At 39.2% G+C, this 7,518-nt stretch overlaps 1 long non-coding RNA gene across 1 annotated transcript; it reads left to right on the top strand.

Annotated features, from left to right (window-relative positions):
• Window positions 1-681: 681 nt before the first annotated feature.
• Window positions 682-7,267, top strand: LOC119721339. The gene is made up of 2 exons (XR_005270172.1): window positions 682-5,783; window positions 6,729-7,267. It is a non-coding gene; the product is annotated as an uncharacterized LOC119721339 (long non-coding RNA).
• The last annotated feature ends 251 nt before the right edge of the window (window positions 7,268-7,518 follow it).

Here is a 7,518-nt window from a genome sequence, read left to right as displayed (position 1 = left end):
ATAATCTGACATTTTTCATAAACACCTGATTTTGCCCTATTTTTCTAAAAAATGCAAGGTTCACCCCTTACAATTTGAGATTTTTCATAAAAATATGATATTGCCCAGTTTTGCTAAAAATGCCAGGTTAACCCCTTTCAATCTGCAATTTTCCTGAAACATCTGATTTTGCCCTAATTGGGCAAAGGTTAACCTCTGACAATTTTTGATTTTTCATACAAATCTGATTTTTCCCAATTTTGCTAAAAATGCAAGGTGAACCCCTTACAATCTGACATTTTTCATCCACATCTTATTTTGCCAAATATCACTAAAAAAGCAAGGTAAGGCCTAACCCCTTACAATCTGAAATTTTCAAGAAAGATCTGATTTTGCCCAATTTCGCTAAAAATAAAAGGTTCACCCCTTACAATTTGAGATTTTTCATAAACATTTAAATTTGCCCAATTTTACTAAAAAAGCAAGGTTAACCCCTTACAATTTGAAAATTTTCATTCACATCTTACTTTGCCAAATATCACTTAAAAAGCAAGGTTAACCCCTTACAATTTGAAATGTTCCAGAAACATCTGATTTTGCCCTATTTTGCTCTTAAAAAAATGCAATCTTAACCCTTCACAATTTGAAATTTCTCATTAACATCTAACTTTGCCAAATATCACTAAAAAAGCAAGGATAATTCATTTTATCACTGAAAGATAAAATACATTATTCTCCACAAACGCACAGTTGAGTCCTACACTTTCTTTTATCAGCTGATGGTTGCTATGGTGTAGGAAAAGTAAACATATCGATTGGCCTAATTGCAGTTTGCCGCCCCCTGATGGCATAAAGCCAAAAGCGATGTTCTTGGCATAAGGATGGATGCTTTTTGCTAAGTTGGTACAAATGTATTAAGTTCACGTGCGCGCATTGACGCGCTAAGTGCATTTGGGGCAAGAAAGGCCAGTTCGGCGTAGCTTTTTGAGACCGCTACATCAAAAATAAATTTCTCCGGGAATATTTCGTTTTTCGCTTATATTTCCATGGGTGTTTCGTTCATAATTGAACATCGTTTGGTGAATTGTCTCCGGGATGGTATATGATTTTTGTTATACAACTGGCTGCAGTGATCTTGTGAGTTTTTGCAACTTTTCGTCATTTCGATGCTTCGCCCAGCCGTGGGCGTGATGCCGTACGCTGAGCAGAGTGGGCCCTACACCTGGTGACTGCAGTCTGCTAAATCATCAGACAGATCGTACTTAATTTACTTCATGTGCGTTTCTTCAGCTGACTTGAACTTTCAGTTATTTGTTCAACCTCTTGGTGAGGTTTTGGAGATCGTGATTAGTCCATCAGTGAAGCTTGTGTGCTTGAATCATGTTCTGTCGTTAGTCTACGAATACTGAAGTACGCAACGTTATGACCGGCGGAGTACGGTCGGCGAATCCCCCGCCTAGATTTCAGTCCACCCGGTACCGGCTGAGGTTCACGGCATGCTTGGCCGCGGAAACGCGGGAGTGCAGTGTGAAACCACGTCTATATGCAGGCCTGAACGCTGTTCATGACGTCCAGGTCCCGGGATTTTTTCCTGCGTTTATACAGTATTGGACATCATGCGCAAACATGCTATCATGGATGGAATTCGAGGTGAGAATTTTCCAATTATAGCCCTGGTTTCGGGCCAATTTTTGTCAGTGTTGCTGTGTAGTTTAGTGTGAAGTTTTTGGGGCTCCGCACCCGTGATTCAAAGAGGCTCGGCCTCACTGCCAACCATACCGTAGGCGAGAATGAATCGATCGTGCTGGATTGATATTTGAGTAGGGCCAAGATAATTGAATGGTACAATTAAGATGGACCGACTATAATTGTTGTGAAGTTGAATGACAACTGAAATAAATGTCCGAAAAAGATGATGTTTGAATTCAATGTCCCTTATCAGTGTTGACAAATTTTGGCAGATCTGGTTAAAATTCAGTCATTCGGAATATGGGGGAGAAAGGCTACTCATACTCAGATACATTTTGATGGAGCCTCCTAATTATTTGCCTGCAGTGAGTTTGTTCCATTTTTCTATAGTAAACTATTGGAACCAAGCAAGTAATTTTCCGGGCGAGTGCTGGAATTTTATTAAATCTGAGTAGGCCTAGGCCTATAGCTGATTCTTTCTTCATCTGTTTCTACAAAAATAAATAGGCCTAGGGCCTATAACCTGACCATTCTCCTCCCTTCATGGGCGCAATGGTAAAATTCCAATATAATCAAATAAATTTATAAATTATAAATAGGGCCTAAATAAATAAACGCATGTTTAAAAAGAAAAGAAAAATATGAAATGGATAGCTGCTGCTTTGAGTATTGTTTTTTACAGGATGCCACGGCAAGGCGGACGCTGCAAATTGGTTGGGGACAGGAACTTTTACCATTGAATACTCTGCGGGTTGTCTTCCAAGTTCGGAAGCCTATAGCAAGGTCGGTGGGTTACTGATGATCGCTCAGCAACTTGGTAACGTGCAGAATATCAACTGTTGCCGAATTAAATGCACTCATCAGGAAACTGCCTTAACACAGAAGGAGTCGCATACTTCTACTTTGCGAACATGATCTGTTAATTTCTACAGACATCTGTTTGAATTTAATCAGCATAGGATGCAATAGATGTTTCCTGATACATTCAGAAGAAGCATGAAAAGTAATATTCCTGGTGGTCTTTAAGACACAAGTGTATTGTGTCACTGATGTGATTTAGGAATGTTTCTAATATTTTAACCACGCGTGTTACAGTGTAGCAAATACGGCGGCTGATTGACCCAGATCAGATCTTTAACATCATGTATGGTTTGAATTTTGGTAAGCATTGTAAATATCAACAAGGAATTGATAATTTTGGTTGGACACATTCTGGCACATGTATACATAGTATAATTTCCAAGGTATATGCACCATAACACATTTTCAAGTTTGAATCCACCCCTTAGAATTTTGGTGTAGGTGGGCGTATATTAGACATGGCTGCTTTTGTATGGTACAGGTTTCCAAAGGTAACCAGGAGAGTACCCAGCATATTGATTCAAAGTAGTGCATTGCGGTGGTGCATAGCTTTTTTCAAGGTGTATTAATACTTTAAATATAATATTTGATGCCATGGAAGTAAGAAAAGGGATGCTGCCCATCTACGTGTATCTCAAACTCTTCATATTAATACTTACAGTTTTGCTCCTAGAGTCCAAAAAGAAACTTGGTCGCCGATTCAGGGGCCGGAAAGGAATTTTCCCCAATTTTTCCCACAAAGATGGGTTTTTTATTGGGTTTTCGCCTTTCCTAGGAGCAATGATAGCTAAATGTCATGATTTCAAGATGAGCCTGATGAATTAAAGGTAATCACAATTGGAAGCTGATACTTTTGACATGTATACATACAACATTTTAATTATGTATTTGCCCCCATTTGCTTATTTTGGACTTCAAACACTTTGTGGGCCAACATTTGCCAGTTTTATTGTTGGGGCATTAGGATTGCAAGCTTCTGAATGTATACATCGATTTATGGGATTTGTATGATGAACATATTGACCTAAATGGTTCTGCACTTAATTGCAAGCTAGATCAGGAGCGCAACCTTGATTTGGAGATATAGTTTTACTTCAATCTTGATAACATCATGCTAGCCCTTCATGCCATATTTGAGGGCATCTGTTTAGCCATGTTCTGAGCAAGTTGAATAATGATTGCTACCCTAAATGTTTTATCGCGTGCATTTTCTGCAAGTTTACCTTACATCTTACCTCCGTGTTTCCAAGTGATGGATTGTTTGTGTAAGCGTACCCATGATTTTCTGGCAAGCATGCTAATGATTTCTGCAGTTATTAGCGCATTCTTTGAATGGTAAGACTAGCGTATGAATTTGTTGTAATAGTGATGTTCATCTTCCTCAATTTATCTCTGCGTACTTAATTAACATTCTTACAACCGTGTTTCATGGGTTTTGTTCGGGCAAACATGCCCAAGTAGTGGTGACAAAACGTGTCATGGATGTTTATAATTGAACTCATTCTTTGAAAAAAATGGTCAGAGTAACACATGTTGCAATATATATCTAAAAAGAAAAAGAAAAAGAAAAGGCATTGATCTTTCCTCAATTATATTGTCTGCGTGTATATTTTGCACTCTACATTGTTTCCAGGCAATGGATTGTTTGGGCAAGCATGTCCAGGATTTTGGGGGCAAGCATGCCAAGGATATGTACAATTTGAATACAATCTTTGAGTTTAGTGATGGTAGTTTGAACTTGCTGTATTATGCAATGGTGGTTTACATTATATTTGGGCAAATAAACCCAAGTTGTTGGGGCAAGCGTGCCAAGGATATTTACAATTTGAATTCAATCTTTGTGTCCAGTGGTCGCAGTTTGAACTTGTCGCCATATCTGTATGTTTATTTTGCATTTTATAACTACACATATTTCCAAGACGTGGGCTGATTGCATTTTGTAACTTTATGTTTCGAACCAGTGGGTTGTTGTGGAAGGCATGCCCAAGTTTTGGGGCAATTAAGTGTACCAAGGAATTACAATTTGAACTCAATCTTGAAGTCCAGTGGTCTGAGTTTGCAATTCTTGCCATAAAAGTATCAGTTATTCTTAAGTATAGTTGCATTCTATTGATTGTTTTGGGCAAGCATGCCCAAGTTTCTGGGGCGGGTGTGTAAAGGATACTTCCCATTTCAACTGATTCTTTAAAACCAATGGTCAAGAGTTTGCTCTTAATTATTGCAATAATGTTATCCATTATTCTTTGATATGCATATCTGCATGTTATATTTTACAACCGTATGTACAAGCAAGGGTTATGCAGTGATGGCGTCCATCATTCCTAAATTTATTTTTTGTAGGTTTACTTTGCATTTTATAATTTCCAAGTAATGAATGGTTTGGGCCAGCATGCCCAAGTTGATGGGGCAAGCGTGCCAAGGACATTTAAAATTTTCATTCAGTCTTTGAGTACAGTGGTTGCAGTTTGATCTTATTGCCATTATGCAGTGAGGGTGTACATTATTTCTCAATGTGTTATCTATGTTTAATTTGCATTTTACAACGGTACATGTTACCAAGCAGTGGGTTGATTGGGCAAGAATGCCAAAGTTTTGGGGTAAGCGTGCAATAGGATGTTTCACAATTGAACTGACACTTTGAAACCAATGCCAGAGGCTGCGATGCTTGCCATGGTGGCAGTTATTCTTACGTATCCATGTGTTCTATTGATTGTTTGGGCAAGCATGCCCAAGTTTCTGGGGCAGTTGTGCCAAGGACATTTCCAATGAAAACTGATTCTTTAAAACCAATGGTCAGGGGTTGCACTTAAACATTGCAACAATGGTATCCATTATTCTTCAAAATGTATTGCAGCATATTTTATTATACAACCATGTTTACAAGTAAGGGTTTGAGCAAGCATCTCAAAGTGTTTGTGGCAAGTATGCCAAGGATATTCGCAAGTTGGGCTCATTCTACAAAACAAGCAGTTGGAGATTGCACTATTTACAATAACTGGCCAGGGTTCTTTTTCCTGAAAGTTTTATCTGCATGCTAATACTTTGCATGCTACAAAGGCATTTCCAAGCAATGGGTGGTCTGTTTTTATCTTGTGGTGGTAATAATGGCAACTCATTACAACTACGATTTCAGGTAATTTCATTCCGTTGCTACACACTCCACTGTTTGTGTTTAATTCACTCGTCGGGGTTGGGCTCTAGGTGTGCTGCCTCAGTCGTCCCAGTGGGGCGCGCGTTGCGCGTTTGGCAGTAAGGTCCTGGGAGCGACGGGCAGTGCCTCAATTCAAACTAAATAAACAACTTGGGTATTTAGTTCTGAAGTAAGACTTGGAATTTGGACGTTAAACATTTAACAGGTTGTGTTTACTCTTTGTAAAAAAGTACGCCAAGCACCCATTTGTACTGATGGGGCATGCCAACCGTAGCTACGAGCGGTGGACCAAATCGGGGTGCTTTTCCAATTTATTAAGTAAGTTTTGCATATATTCAAGTCACGTGACAAAACTAAAAAACACTTTGGCTAGCACCCACTTGTTCTGGTGGGGCTAGTGAATGGTTGGCAAGCGTGCCAAGGTTTTGGGCCCAGTGATGCCAAGCATGGCAAGGAGGGGCAAGCGTGCCCCGTTTTATGGCAAGCGTGCCGAAATGTTTACGCAAATAACTTTAAGTAAATCGAAAGATAATTTTAATTGTTCCAGTATAGTTTATCAAGGTATTCACTGCCATTTAATCAAGTTAAATATTGACCATGGAGAAATAAAATAGCGGCTCAAAAACTATGCCAAAAAGTCAAGTCATTGTTTCAATGCGTGGTTTTGTGCGTAGTCTGAGAATAATTCATTTTATCACTGAAAGATAAAATACATTATTCTCCACAAACGCACAGTTGAGTCCTACACTTTCTTTTATCAGCTGATGGTTGCTATGGTGTAGGAAAAGTAAACATATCGATTGGCCTAATTGCAGTTTGCCGCCCCCTGATGGCATAAAGCCAAAAGCGATGTTCTTGGCATAAGGATGGATGCTTTTTGCTAAGTTGGTACAAATGTATTAAGTTCACGTGCGCGCATTGACGCGCTAAGTGCATTTGGGGCAAGAAAGGCCAGTTCGGCGTAGCTTTTTGAGACCGCTACATCAAAAATAAACCCACCTCCTCCCCTTCATCCGCCATATTTTACGAATTTAAAAATGGCAGTAAGGTCCTGGGAGCGACGGGCAGTGCCTCAATTCAAACTAAATAAACAACTTGGGTATTTAGTTCTGAAGTAAGACTTGGAATTTGGACGTTAAACATTTAACAGGTTGTGTTTACTCTTTGTAAAAAAGTACGCCAAGCACCCATTTGTACTGATGGGGCATGCCAACCGTAGCTACGAGCGGTGGACCAAATCGGGGTGCTTTTCCAATTTATTAAGTAAGTTTTGCATATATTCAAGTCACGTGACAAAACTAAAAAACACTTTGGCTAGCACCCACTTGTTCTGGTGGGGCTAGTGAATGGTTGGCAAGCGTGCCAAGGTTTTGGGCCCAGTGATGCCAAGCATGGCAAGGAGGGGCAAGCGTGCCCCGTTTTATGGCAAGCGTGCCGAAATGTTTACGCAAATAACTTTAAGTAAATCGAAAGATAATTTTAATTGTTCCAGTATAGTTTATCAAGGTATTCACTGCCATTTAATCAAGTTAAATATTGACCATGGAGAAATAAAATAGCGGCTCAAAAACTATGCCAAAAAGTCAAGTCATTGTTTCAATGCGTGGTTTTGTGCGTAGTCTGAGAATAATCCCTTACATCTGAAATTTTCCAGAAACATCTGATTTTGCCGAATTTTGCTAAAATGCAAGGTTAACCCCTTTCAATCTGCAAATTTCCAGAAACATCTGATTTTGCCCTAATTTGGCAGAGGTTAACCCCTTACAATTTTTGATTTTTCATACAAATCTGATTTTGCCCTATTTTGCTAAAAAATGCAAGGTTCACCCCTTACAATT

The sequence above is a fragment of the Patiria miniata genome, unplaced genomic scaffold (genome assembly GCF_015706575.1).
Source record: "Patiria miniata isolate m_02_andy unplaced genomic scaffold, ASM1570657v1 HiC_scaffold_13, whole genome shotgun sequence".
NCBI lineage: Eukaryota > Metazoa > Echinodermata > Asteroidea > Valvatida > Asterinidae > Patiria > Patiria miniata.
The sequence above is the reverse complement of the archived record's forward strand: the minus strand, read 5'-3'. Positions and strand labels throughout refer to the sequence as shown.